The sequence below is a fragment of the Canis lupus genome, chromosome 22, assembly GCF_011100685.1.
Source record: "Canis lupus familiaris isolate Mischka breed German Shepherd chromosome 22, alternate assembly UU_Cfam_GSD_1.0, whole genome shotgun sequence".
NCBI classification, from domain to species: Eukaryota; Metazoa; Chordata; class Mammalia; order Carnivora; family Canidae; genus Canis; species Canis lupus.
The window spans coordinates 46,313,661-46,328,537 of NC_049243.1; the positions used below are offsets into that span (position 1 = coordinate 46,313,661).

The 14,877-nt window shown below is 38.8% G+C and overlaps 1 protein-coding gene and 1 non-coding gene across 3 annotated transcripts in view; one reads left to right on the forward strand and one right to left on the reverse strand.

The window, feature by feature from the left end:
• The window catches only part of CLDN10 (claudin 10), a 126,552-nt gene that overhangs the window by 83,567 nt on the left and 28,108 nt on the right, over positions 1-14,877 (forward strand). The window lies entirely within an intron of this gene.
• On the reverse strand, positions 8,942-9,045 carry LOC119865271. Its single transcript, XR_005376651.1, has one exon. It is a non-coding gene; the product is annotated as a U6 spliceosomal RNA (small nuclear RNA).

The following is a 14,877-nucleotide window of genomic DNA, read 5'->3' on the forward strand; positions in this document are numbered from 1 at the left end:
AATCCCATAGCATGAAGCTACTTGTCCCCTTGGCTTGTGGTGTTTCACTGGAGAGAGAAAAGTAGGAAACTGCATTGCACTGGCTTGAGAAGTCAATGGGATGGTGGAGAGAGATCATGACAACAGACAACTCCACTGAGATGCTTGGTTGAAAAAAAGAAAAATGAACAAAATTTTCAAAATCTCTCCTCCCCCATGGTCTCTTTCTAAATATATTTGTATATTTCTCTAAATCTGAAAGAAACAACTCCTTGAGCTCTGCTTCATCCAGGCAGAAAGATCACCCAAAGAATTATTTGTCCCTACCCATACAAATATTGTAGTCTCAGGAGGAAGATAAATGCTTGCCACTGTTTTCTAGAGAAGACTGATGGTAATGAACATTACTTTGTAATTTAACATAGGGCAAAATCCCTGACACATTTTGATTTAAAAAGAAACTATGGATTCTTAGCTCTGGGTTCTTCATATAGCCATTTTTGCCTCGCAGTGCAAAATCTTTGCCTTGCAGCTCTGCTAATATTGTTTTTACCATGTCTTTAACATCTGTTCTTTCTCTTTCTTTCCCACGGTCTTTAAAACAAGACTGTTTATTTTTAAGCCATTGAGTACGGTTTTTTTTTTTTGTTGTTCACATTTAACTGTCTTGACAATTTTTATCCAAAAGAGGGCGCAGATTTCTCATGAAATATATATATCACAAAATTTGCTGGCTCCTAGTAGTAGTTAAATTTCACAGCTGCTGTAATTTAATGCAGAAACATTATTTCTGTGGCATATGCATATGAATTAAATCCCATTGTGCGAGTGCTAATGAAGAGTCTTTTGCATCTTCAAGAGTAGTTTTCAGAGAAGAGCCAGACTAAGTTGGAGCCAACATTTTTCTATTTTGGGTAGCCAAATCAAATTAAGATAGGCATTTTAAAATTAAACATTAAGTGGGATTTTAAAAACCCAGTTTGTTTGCAATCTTCTAATTTTAGGGTGTTTCCATTTTACCAGGGTTCAAAGAACAATTAGGGAAGTAATACAGTTCAGACCTTGTTTGTGAGTGGTTAATAGTTAATCAGGAGGTTTTTGTTTTGTTTTGATCACAGCTGGAATTGTTCATATTTTAAATACTCAGTATGTATAGCTGTTCTCACATACAAGAAGCCCTATGACTGCTGAATGGAGGGGATAATGTGAGTTCTGACCTCAGTTCTTACTTTAGGTTGAATCTCACCATGACTTGGATATATTTTCTTCAGGGAAGTGATATAGCAAAGGTGTGCTAAAGTTCAGTTTAACAGAAATCCACTTAGTCAAATTCTGTACCTGAGATGTATAGATTAAGGCAGAACTTCACTCTCCAGATGGTGCTTCCAAATCTGAAAATCCCATGCATTTATTAGCTTACTCTTGCTTCTACAGTTATAGAAAATACAGCTTCTCTATGGTACCTAACTAGTAATCTGCTGGTGGAAGTAACAATGAACATGTATTTGGGGAAACCTCACCATTTTGATTGGCTTCCAGCCCTCAAAATGAAACCAACTATGAGTAGAGAATCAATGAAACTTTTTTTGTGAATTGATTGGACACTGAGGACTACTAATGAGGACCCAAACAACTATATCCTCCAGTGACAACACGCAAGTAGCACAAAATGAGAGCAAAATCTAAATTCATGGTCCCTATTTATGCACCAATGACCTTGCCAAGAAGAACTGCATGTGGATAAGGAACCACATGACAACAAGAACCAAGCATTATTTCCAGTTTTAATTTAATTATAAATCTAAGACCCATTGCTAAATTATTTCCTAAGAATTACCAAGTGCTCATACCTACTCTTCTTATATGATCAGAGTTATAATTTATCACATTGAGTTCTGCTTGTGTCTGGCCAAAACTTCCTTCATTATGCACATCATCCAATGACAAGGTTGATATGTGTACTCACCTGGAGATTCCCATGCTGCATCTCGTCCAGCTTCCTCTTTTTGTGAATCTCATATCTAATTTCTTCTTTAGGGCACAGTCCAGATCAGTTCTTTTCTGGATTTGGGGAGCCCATGACTCCTCCTTTTCCTTTGCCCCTGCTATAGCCAACATCCTTGTTCTGTTGTACCCCTTATGGCAACACCCTTACCCCCCTTAGATTTCATTCTCTATAGCCTCCACCAAAAAGATGTTTTTTAAATACTCAACTTGCTGAATGATGCCAAATTTTGTTACATATCTGAAAATTTCTCTTGCTTTTCAATAATAGAAACCACATCAATCAACCACCAAAAATGTTTAAGGACAGCTATGTCAGAGTGGAAGGTATGAAGGAGTCAAAGACACAAACACAGCCTACAACAATACAGAAGAGAGCCTGAGGGGGCTGGTGATAGGACTGGATTTTGAATCTGTTTTTCCATTCAATATTTATATTGAAACATTTGGGAATACAGCATTTTTTCAATATGTCTTCTCTGAAATGACCATTTCCCAGTTGGTATATGACTCTAAAAGGCATCCACATTCACTGATATAAAACTCATATGCTGAAATCAATTTGTTTTAAAAAATCTAATTTTATAATAAAAGTTTAAAAAATTATTAGTCATAAGTGTGCATCCAGAAGAAGGCTGTTGCATTATATAAAGGTGTAAAAATATATAAAGGTAAATGGGTAATAAAAGCTTAATTTCTTATTGATGTTGTATTTTCTACCTTTCCAGAATATTGTCATGACAACACTTACACACTTTTTTTTTTTTTTTTTAAGGAAAACTGAAAATAACAAGATGCTCATTATTTCGAGCTTAAATGCTTAACGATTCTTTTGGTTCCTATTCAGCTTTCAAAGGATAATCTTGATCCTTTAACAAACATTTACCTTTGGGGAGCCTGGGTGGCTCAGTAGTTGTCTGCCTTCAGCTCAGGTCATGATCCCCATGTCCTGGGATTGAGTCCCACATGGGGAGCCTGCTTCTCCCTCTGCCTAGGTCTCTGCCTCTTTCTCTGTGTCTCTCATGAATATATAAATAAAATATTTAAAAACAACAAAAAAGACATTTACCTTTAAGAACGGTCTACCACTGAAATCCAGAAGGATATATATTAAGTTACAAAAGACTACCTCTCAGTTATTAGTCTGGATTAGATAGGAAACACATGGCATATTTGAAAATATTAGAAAAAGCTGAACAAAAATCAGGTGTTGGCTAGTGCTCTTGAATGAGAAATGATATTAATTCTTAAAGTTGGCTTCCTTTGTTACCTATAAAAATATCATCAAACCTCTAACTTAAGAGCTTGAGTAATTTAGTTAAATTTCATGTTTGTTGGCATATTGCTTTTTTTTTTTTTTTTTTGGCATATTGCTTCTTTCATGGACACTGACAATATCCATTTACTACCTATGACACTGTTTAGAACTTAAATAACTATGCAGTCCTTTTAAAGTTTGGAGGTTATAAAATAAAAAAAATAAAGTTTGGAGGTTTTCTCTCTCAATCTTTTTTTTTTTTTTAAATAATGCTTAGAGGTTCTGACACTTAGGCTCTTTTGAATGTGTTATGTTTAATAAAACTTGCTCACAACCACGGGCATAGGAAGTTACTTGCAGTTGACAAGTGTGAGATTTGGAATACCACGTGGAACAGCCTTGTGGCCCTGTGGCCACACATGCACAATGAGAACTCAGCAGCTGTGCATGATAAACCTGGCTCCAGCATTAACCTGCTGTGGGACCTTCTACAAATTGTTTAATTCCAGCCATGAGAATAAACATTGACACTATGCCCTAGAATAGATTGAAGGGAATCAGGCTGTTTGCCCATAAAACTGAAACTCACTCTGCCTTTCCTTCCTAACACTTGGGACAGGGAGGAATTTGGAAAGACCAGGCTGTAGGCTACTGTTCTTTGCTTCCAGTTAAAAGAGGCAAATATAAGCAAGAGACCATAAGTAGGAAGGAGTAGGGCAGCTGGGGTAAGGATTAGCAAATGTAAGCGAAATTCGAGAATGAAGGGTAAATCTCTGGAATGGTGAGGAAGGTTTCTCCGTGATTCTAACTCTCCTGCCGGTTCCCAATGTGGACCACGATTGCGTCACACTCTAGTCATTTGTGTTCGTTTGAATCCTTCTTTCTCTCCTATTCCTCTATTCCATTGTCTCTTCCATTCCTTCTTGTTTTCCCTTTGTCGACACTGAAGGGGAGGAGGAAACAATATTCTACTGGATTTTTTATTTCCTCCTTCGATTTAGAGCCAGGCGTAATTCTACAGAACCTCTTCAACCCATTCACAATGGGCCAAGGTAAATGTAAATGAACAAAATACTGACAGAACTAGAACTGGATGCCAGGTCCTGTAAATGCCAGTCCACGGCTATTTATTTCCAAACATTGCTCTCAAGTGTAATGATAAAAACAAGACAAAACAAAATAACCCTGCATTGACTATTTTTTATACATAAAAATGATATTCTGTTTGCTACTAATAGGAATTAGGGCAGGAGGAGGTGATTGTATTCAAACTCCATTATTTCATATATACAAGGATTATTTGATTTAGAATATGAATGTATATACTTTAAAAGTCAGGGTTTTTTAAGATTTTATTTTACACACACAGAGAGAGAGAGAGAGAGAGAGAGAAAGAGAGCACAAGCAGGGAGAGCAAGGAGGGACAAGCAGACTCCCCACTGAGCAGGGAGCCTGATGCAGGGCTCCATCCCAGGCAAATGCTGATGCTTAATGGACTGAGCCACCCAAGATTTTTTAATTTTTATTTATTTCTTTTATTATTATTTTTTAAGTTTTTTAAGCAAGGTTTTAAGTTCAATGTGGGGCTTGAATTTAGAACCCTGAGATCAATAGTCACATGCTCTGCAGACTAAGCCAGCCAGGCACCCCAGGTATGTTGACTCTTGATCTCAGGGTTGTGAGTTTGAGCTCCATGTTGGATGTAGAAATTACTAAAACAAAAACAGCAAAACAAATGAAAAAACATACATTTTCCTAAATTCATATTGTGTGATCCCAAACCATCTATAGAAAAAAAATTCTTAGTGACAAATATATTATTTATATATGTATATACAAATGGGTTTTAAGAGACTAAAAGAGCAATTCTTTGAGGATTAATTTGATCATTTGAAGTGTAAACTAAGGCCCCATATTTGTTACAAGATTAAAATTTGAAAGAATAGGACTTTCTCTTCATTTAAAGATTATGTACTTGAAAGAATAAAAATGTAGACATTTACAGATAGTTTTTGAGAGTATGCTTAGCATTCCATCTGATAATTGTAAGTCATCCTTTTTGACCAATAAATTAAATTCAATGACTATTTATCAAATGCCCATAATACTGTATACACAGTTCTGTAACATTGGGGCTTTAATTTATTTGATCCTACCCATCTTATTTGGAAATTAACATGAAGATAATGGTATTTTATTGCGTTTCTCCTCTATAGTACATAAAATCCAGAAACTAACAAAGAGAATATCATTCAGTTTGCTTAACCAAATTTCATTTGCTGCTTTATTTACTGTGTCAAAAAATTACAATATAATCTTTCACATAATGTTTTGATTAGAAAACAAAACATTGCTTAACTCTATAGGATTACATATGTGGATGAATTGTATGGTGGGGAAGTAGTTGACTTAGGTCATATTTGTTTGTCAGAAAGATTTATGTCTCAAATCCTAGAGGTGTGGCAGTTTGTAATAATCGCAGGCAAAACATGACATCAACTTTGTTCTTTAGATCTTTTTATTAATTCTTTACAAACCTTAAATCAAACATAGAAACAGCTATTGCTTTGAACCACGAAAAGAGGTGTGTCTGTCTACTGTATTATCAGCATACAGTTCTATTCCTTTCTTTTCATGTTACCATTCAAAAGTCATTTATAAAGATGACTCTGCATGAACCTGAAACAAAAACCTCCTAGTAATATACTCATAAGTATTTTATCAGCACAGATATATCATTGAGGAGAACCTGTATTAAATATGACAGTTTTCAACTTCTAAATAGTAAAACTATTGTTGTTCAGATTTTTTCTTCTGCAGTAAACTTGGATAATTTTTCAAATTTACCTTTTTTAAAAAAAGATTTTATTTATTCATTCATGAGAGACACAGAGAGGCAGAGACACAGGCAGAAGAGAGGCAAGCTCCCCACGGGGAGTCTGAGGTGGGACTCAATTCCGGGATCATTCCCTGAAGCAAAGGCGGCAGCCACTCACCCACTGAGCCACCCATGTGCCCCATGATGCACTTTCCTTCTAGCCCCGGCCACCATTTCTCTCCTCTTTAAGGAGCTGCTTACCTTTCCTGCTCTCCTCCTATCCTCCACTGACCCTACTCCCATCTGGTGCGTGCACCACCGTCTCCACAGAACCACTCTGTCAAGGAGGTCTTCCTCCTTCAGTTTGTCATCTGCTTGTCCCCTCAGCAGTATGTGACACTATTAATCACTCTACTTCTTCAAAAAAATTTATTCATGGGGCTTCCAGAGTCTGCCCTGGGTCTTCTCCCACCTGGATGGCTGTGCCTTCCCAATGTCTTTTGTCGGATTGTCCTCAACTCCTAAAATATGTCTTTCCCATCTACCCTCCGCCTGAGAGGATTGGGCTAGCTTCATGGTTGAAATGCCACCTGACCACAGATGGCTCCAGAGCATACTTTATAAGCTTGAAGCTGTGCCCTGAACTCTGGACTTGTAGATGCAACTGCCTACTTGGCTCTTCCTCCTGGAGGTCTACTGGGCATTCTAACTCAAGGTGTCTAAAGCTGAACTCTCATTTCTTTTTTCTTTTTTTTTTTTTTAAGATTTTATTTATTCATGAGACACAGAGAGAGAGAGGCAGAGACATAGGCAGAGGGAGAAGCAGACTCCATGCAGGGAGCCCGATGTGGGACTCGATCCCAGGTCTCCAGGATCACACCCTGGGCTGAAGGCGGTGCTAAACTGCTGAGCCACCCAAGCTGCCCTGAACTCTCCTTTCTACCCCTAAACCCGATCATCGATCATCGAGAGTTTTCCTCAAGGCAGGAAACAAGCCCACCTTTCCAGTGGCTGAGGCCAAAACCCTGATGTCTTCCTTGGCTTCTCTTTCCCCCTCATACTTGACAGCCAGTCATCAGCAAATCTTGTCAGTTCTACCCTCAAAAGAGATCCCAAATGCAAAATCTGACCATCTCTCACCACCGCACTTCTACCAGCTTCATCAGAGCCACCATTGTCATTCAGCTAGATCGTGGGGCTAGCATCCCAGCTGGTATCCTTGTTCCTAAACACCCTATTCTGAGTGATCCCAAAACCTAAATTGGATACCTCTTCTCAGAAAACCTGCCAGTGTACTGAGTAAAAGCCAAAGTCAATATTAGGACTTACAGAGCCCTCCACCGACTGCTGACACATATGTGCACCCCACACATATATATATACCCTCAAACACATAAAGATGCATGGACGCACTCAGACCCATAAAGACACATGAACACACAGATAAGCACATGCAGAGACACTCAGACACACACATGGGCATACAGGGCCACATACACAGACCCTCTTCCCTCTCTGTTATTATCTTCCACTATGTTCTCCTTCATCTCCTCTGCTCCAGCCACACTGGCCCCTCCAGTGTGGCTCAGACAAGTCAGATGTGTTTCCTGCTTTGGGAGTGCTCCCCAGAAAACTAGCCACATGGCTAGTCCCCTCTTTCAGGTCTCTACTCCAAAGTCCTCTTCCCAGGGAAGGCTCCTCTGGCCACCTAAAGTTTAAAAACCAATCTCCCCCCAACACACACTTGGGTAGAACACCCCCACTCCCTACTGGCTTAATTTCTTTCTCCTTAGCATACATCTTCTGATAGACTAACCATTCCTCTTGCCTTATTCTTGCCTCCTCCAGCAGAAGGTAAGCTCTATGTGGGTGGAGATCTTGTTCTATTTCGTTCACCTTATCTACAACATGGGAAAGGATGTCTAGAGCCCAATAGCCCCCCAGTAAGTACCTTTTGAATTATTTCCATGAAGGAATAATACTGTGCTCAGAATAGAAGCAAGAATTGAGTGAACCCATATGGGCTATTTGAGCATCTCATGGTGGTAAGTCCTCACTTCTTACACTGGCTACAAGTTTCTTTTCCAAAACTTGGACAATTGGCTCTAAATGAAAAAAAATTAAGAGGGAACTGGTCGTGCTAACATGGCACTAATCCTTAATTCAGTCATTGTGTTCTCCCTTTTCCTCATTTCCCCAAATACGAACTACTGCTCCTTAGATGCATTAGCTCTCCAATGCTATAAATCTCTATACCTGAGACAAAGGGCTGAAGCGGTCCAGTGAGGCAGAAGTTGGTCTGTGGTCCTGCATCTCTTCTCATTCCACACATACATACAAGCTCATCTGAAAAAGCCTCTTCATCATCACCTACCCTTCTCTTTCCCTCCCAATCAATGTTTTAAAGAGAAAAACATCCAGGGCTCTTGGGTGGCTCAGTCAGTTGAATGTCCGACTCTTGATTTCAGCTCAGGTCATTATCTCAGGGTTGTGGGGTTGAGCCCCACATTGTGGGGACTTCAGGGAGTCTTGCTTGAGACTCTTTCCCTCTGTGCCCCCTCTCTCTAAAATAAATAAATCTTTGAAAAAGATAGAGAACATCTTCCTTTATTACTACTTGTCACTCTTGTTTTCCTTTTACTTCCATCTCTTTATTTCTTTGATACACACACACACACACAGCTACTTCTCTGATATGTCAGTGCAATACTCCAAACTTCTCTCTTTCCACCTGCTTTTCTTTCATAATCAGATAAGAGGAGGTCAGTGAAGCACAACAAATAGTAATGGACCCCAAAATATTCAGATAATGACTTATCTTGTAACTGTGGATAATGTCTGGAACTTTTCTTTTAATGGATGTGGGTTTTGGGGTTTTTTTTTTTAATACGGAATGCTTCACGAATTAGTATGTCATCCTTATGCAGGGGCCATGTTTATCTTCTCTGTATCCTTCCAATTTTATTATTCGTGCTGAAGTAAGCACTTACGTTTTATTTAAGTAATCTCTATACCCATGATGGGGCTTGAACTTATGACCCCAAGATCAAGAGTTGCATGCCCTTCTGCTTGAGCCAGCCAGGTGCCCCTGGAACTTTTCAGTATTTATATTTTCTGTCTTTAAAAACATATCTTTAAATGCCCTCAGAATCTGAAAGACAAAGATATCATTTAAATATAATCACATGAACTTTGGAGATGGGAGAAATTCGGATTTTAAAGTAATATAATAATTATATAGTTAGAACAAGTATTGTGAGGATATGCAAAAACAAGATCCATCCTGCCCTGCTGTGGGATACTGCTGCTCCAGAAACAACCCAGAAGTACCTAGTGAAAAAGGGGGGGAAAGTCTTGCATTTTACATCTGAATGCAACACTTTTCCATTAATTATTTATCTATCTATTTGACAGAGAGTGAGCAAGACAGCACAAGTAGGGGCAGCGGCAGAGTGAGAAGCAGACTCCACACTGAGCAGGGAGCCCTATGCTTGGCTCCACCCCAGAACCTTGGGATCATAATCTGAGCTGAAGGCAGAAGCTTAACTGACTGAGCCACCCAGGTGCCCCCTGTTGTTTTATTGTAGCACACTTTTTGTTAGCTAATGTGTGTCAAAACTTTATCAGAAAACAAAATACAACAATGTAGGCAGCAAGGTAAATACACCACAGAAGACATCCCATTCAGGATAGTAAGAGAAAAGGCTGGGTGCTCATTAAATTCTAACTGGCTGAGAGCATACTACAGGACTCAAGGCATGGAAAAAACAGAACTAACAGAGTACTCTAATGAACTTTTTATAATGTGTGTGTGTATGGGTACATATATATACATACATATGTCTACACACAAACACATACATTTTAAGAAGTGTTCCAGACCCCAACTGTGATACAGTGAATCAGCATCACCTGAGATATTGTTAAACAGTAGATTCATGAACTCCAGTTCATCTATTACAAGACTTAATCACACAATGAAATTAAATAAGGAAATTTGGTATCCTGTTCAAATACTTCTGATTATAAAAGCCATTCTCCTGGAAAAATAAAGATCAATATAAATTAGCTAGAATTGTTTTAATTCATTGTGTGTGTGTATTTGGTCATATACCAAGTAGATATTGATGGAATACACAACTACAGAGTTGTGTTGGTAAGAGGCAATGTAGTGCAATAGAGTGTGACTCCAGGACTAAACTCTGCTTCCACCATGTCCTAGAGCAAGTGACTTCACCTCTCTGTGTTTTGGTTTCCTCATCTCTACAATGGAACGAAAACAGAACCCACTCCATGGGGTTATTAAATGGGTGACTGGTTCTTAAAAGGTACCCATACACATTTTAGTAGATAAAAATAAGGGAAACCCTACATTTTGAAAGAATTCATCATTAATTATTTCCTTCTGGGTATGTTTCCATAAGAATTTGCAATTTTGACCTCCAAAGAATTCATTGTAAACTTCCAATAATGTCTCCCATGAAGTGAGCCAAACAGTCAACATGGTGCTCCTGAGAACTATGGAGTAAATTCTCACCAGCTCCATTCTGAGGACCACAGAGAGGGGAAAGTGTCTTCAGTGTAATGGTCACTGGAATGTTCTGCTTCCCGCCCTTACACACACTCATGTGGGAAGGTGAGGGCCATGGACGCAATTCTTCACTTTCCCCCATACTCACCATCTCCTTTTTCACTATGACCTTCCTCCTCCTGGCCACTGGAGGGGTTCACCTGGCCCCCACCTCTACATTTCTGTTACCTTTATTCTGTCATATAGCCTGTCCATCACTTCTTACCTTTAACTATCATCTGGTTATATTTCCCACTGTTGCACACTTCTCTTTGGACATCCCCTGACCCCATTTCTTACCCTTGGACCAATCCCCCTCTGGCTTCCTGGTTTCTCTCCTCTTTGTTGGCCATGCTACTCAACCCTTTGTTTCTCTTGCCTATTTCCTTGTCTGCCCTAGGTCCCCTACATCACTCTTCTTCATTAGTGAATTGAACTACCTTGCTTTATCACATTTTTAAATAAACAACAATAGAAATTGAAAATAAAATAACATTATCCTCATGCCCCCCCCCCGCCCCCCAACACACACACCCATACACATAGAGCCCTTTCAATATAGGAACCGAGGGAGACCAATGGCAGGAGATGGTTGATAGAAAAGAAAGCAGGGAGTCCACCAAAGGAAAACTCTTGCCTCTATTCTCTCCTTGTTCACTTGATCTGTGGCTTGTCAAGTTCATTAGGAATCACTCAGAGACTTTCAGACTTCAAAGTTGTATTGGAGACCATCCAGCACAACTCCTTCATTTAATAAATGAGGAAGCTGCAAGCCAGACAAAAAAACCCAAAAACCAAAAAACAAAACAGGACTTGCCCAAAATACACAGATTTACTTGCTGCCCAATCTGAGCCAGGAAGGTTTTATTAGGACCCATGAGATGCTAACTGACCAGCAAAATACAAGCAACCCATCTGCAAGCACTGGAAGTTTCCAGCATCCCCGAGTGAGAGTCATTTCAGTCTGGAGGGGTATGCACCAAGACAGCTGGGAGCTTCCCGGTCCAGGGGCTCAAGAGGAATTTAGATGGCTCTAAGATACCTAGAATTGGGAATGAATGCATTTTAAATGTAATGCAGGAAAAACAAATGCACAAGATACATATCACCAACTTGTAACAGGTCCATCAAAACATTCAGATGCAGTACAGCCTCAGAGGATACCAAATGCTAAATTAAACACTGTTTCCTCATAATGTGCAGAAAAATTACATATATATATATAAACAGACACATAAATATATGGTTAGTGATGCAGTGATAAACACGAGTGTTCATTCCTGTAATACTCCTATCACTGTAGCTTTCATGCTAAGGAGATTACAAATATCATAGAATTAGTGTAGGGCATTAAGATACTGAGAGTCTTAGGGGAAATGGAAGGAATAAGAACCAGATACGCTGTTTCACTCTCTTAGTATCGACATTAATGTCTTCTCTAACAAGGTGTAACAATATTTGGCTCCTGGGCAGTTTTTTTTTTTTAGTTAATACCATATTTATCAGGACTGTAGTTTCTTCCCACCTGATTAACAGCATCCACCTCCCTGGACTCTAGGAAGGAGCTAATATATACTGAAACCAAATTTGATGCCTAGAAAATCCTTGAGTTGTTAAAAGGCACACCTGTGTTGTTTGGCAGGTGAGTTGAATCTCAAGAATTTCTGCAAATCTCTTGTTCAGTCAGCTAAACTGGTTTCACTCCTATTGAACAACCCTGGGGGGAAGGGGATCTCTATTTTTCCTTAATAATCATAATAATGCCAAGGAAATAACTTTCAATGCTAATCTCAGTGGTTTGGTTCTCAAAATGGAAAGGTTCAGAATATTTTTCAGGACATTAGATGTCTCCATGTCAAATTTATTAATTTATAGATTAATTAGTAGGTTTCATATTGGAAATCATCTACAGCTTTTTGTAAAGACCAAATTATCCTTAATTCAGATGTTACTTTGAGTAATTTGGAGAAGTAACTTTCAAGCCATATTCACTTTGTATTCCAATTAAGAACAGACTGTCACGAATAATTACATTAAAAATTTCAGTGAACTGGATCCTAAATAAGGAAGCGTTTATCAGCGGAAAGGTACTCTATAAATGGGTTTGCAGATTACCTGCAAAGGTTATTTGGGACTCTACAATATTTTTTTTGGGGGGGACTCTACAATCTTAAAGCAAAACAGGCCATTTATTTAGAGATTTAAATAAAAATCTCTATTCAATCCATTTTCATTTTCTGAATATTCTTATGTGGCATTATGTTGTTGTCTATACTATATTTAGGTTTATTCTGACTAAATAGGCTTGAAATACTTATAAGACATTTTAAATAAATGCTTGAGGGGCACCTGGGTGGTTCAGTGGTTGAGCATCTGCCTTTGGCTCAGGTCATGATCCTAGGGTCCTGGGTTCAAGTTCCACATCAGGTTCCACACAAAGAGCCTGCTTCTCGCTCTGCCTATGTCTCTGCCTCTTTCTCTGTGTCCCTCATGAATAAATAAAACCCTTAAAAATAATAACAAAATAAAATAAATGCTTGATTCACTACATAATATTCTTTAGGTATTAGAGGAAGTTAACATTTTCATCTTGGTGAGGGACTTGTGGGCTCTAAAAAATAACTCTTTGGCAATTATGCAGGATGTGCTAGGGAAGAAAGAGTTTAGGTTGTCCAACCTCATAGAATGGACAAAGGATAAAAGTGAAAGAAATGAATGAAATCCACAGGCGTGACGACCCTAGCCTGTTTTAGCTGGCGAAGGAGCTAATAGCGCTGCCATCCAGGTTTTAATTTATGGACTGTTTGAGGTATTTTCAACCCCTTTGAAGTTGAGATTGTGGGCTATAGTTTCTACAGTAAAAGAATTTTGTTTTTCAAAGTTTTCAGCCAAGAGATGAATAGTCTTTCTCTTTGTAATGCACACCATCTGCTTTACTAAATTAACAGTGTATTTGCATATATATATGCATCTCAATGAGTCAGACTTGTGGTTCTCAGCCTGGCTATACATTAGAAGCTTTGGAAAAAATCACAACCAGAGCTACCCCCAAAGATTCTGGTCTGATGATGCAGCAGAGAGAGAGAAAGTCTTTCTTGGAGTTCCAAGTTGGAATTCTGAATTTATTTCCTCTGGAAATTATGTTGCAATGGTGATCTTGGTTATGGATTTTTTAAAAAAGATTTATTTATTTATTTTAGAGAGAGCCTGCATGAGCTGGGGGTGGGAGTGGGGAGGAGCAGAGGGAGAGAGGGGGAGAGAGAATCCACAAGCAGATGCCCTACTGAATGTGGAGCCTGATGAGGGGTTCAATCTCAAGATCCTGAAATCATGACCTGAGCCGAAATCAAAAGTCAGCTGCTCAATTGACTGAAACACCCAGGTCTCCCTGGGCTTATGGATTTTTTTAAGTACAAGAGGGAAAGTTATATAATCTGTTAAATAAATTTTCAGGGCCTGCTCTAAAACACCGCACCATTCTTCATAGTTCTTTCTTTGAAACAATGAGCTTTTGGGTCCAATGAAATTTATAACCAACCTACTGATAAATTAGGAACTGCTTGAGTCTTCAGAGTCATAATATTATACTTTTTTGCATGTCAAAAATGACTCAGGGTTTTGTCTTGGAAAAAAAGAATCAATAACTTTAGTGAGTACCTACCATGAGGAAGAAGAGACTGTCAAACAAAGAAATAAAGTACAAAACCAAAATTTGTGCAATTTTGAATTTTAGGAAACTTCATAGAGAATGTCCTGGTTCATGACTTTTTGTGTTTTTGGAATAGTAAACTGGTTTAGAAATAGGCAGATCATTCAGAAAAAAATATGGCATAGAAATAATAGTGAAAATAGCTGGAGGGCAAGAAATGACATGATAAGAGCACATTAAAAAGGCAAATCATGGGATCTCTGGGTGGCTCAGCGGTTTAGTACCTGCCTTTGGACCAGGGCATGGTCCTGGAGTCCCAGGATCGAGTCCCACGTCAGGCTCCCAGCATGGAGCCTGCTTCTCCCTCTGCCTGTGTCTCTGCCACCCACCCCCTATCATGAATAAATAAATAAAATCTTTAAAAAAAGGCAAATCATACAAAAGAATAGTGAATACTTTGTAGTTAATAGTCAAAGGTGATCAATTTGAAAGGCAGCAAAGATGAGAAGGATGACATTGGCTAGGTGCTTCCCAAGCTTTTTTTTTAAGATTTTATTTATTCATGAGAGACATAGGGAGAGAGGCAGAGACATAAGCAG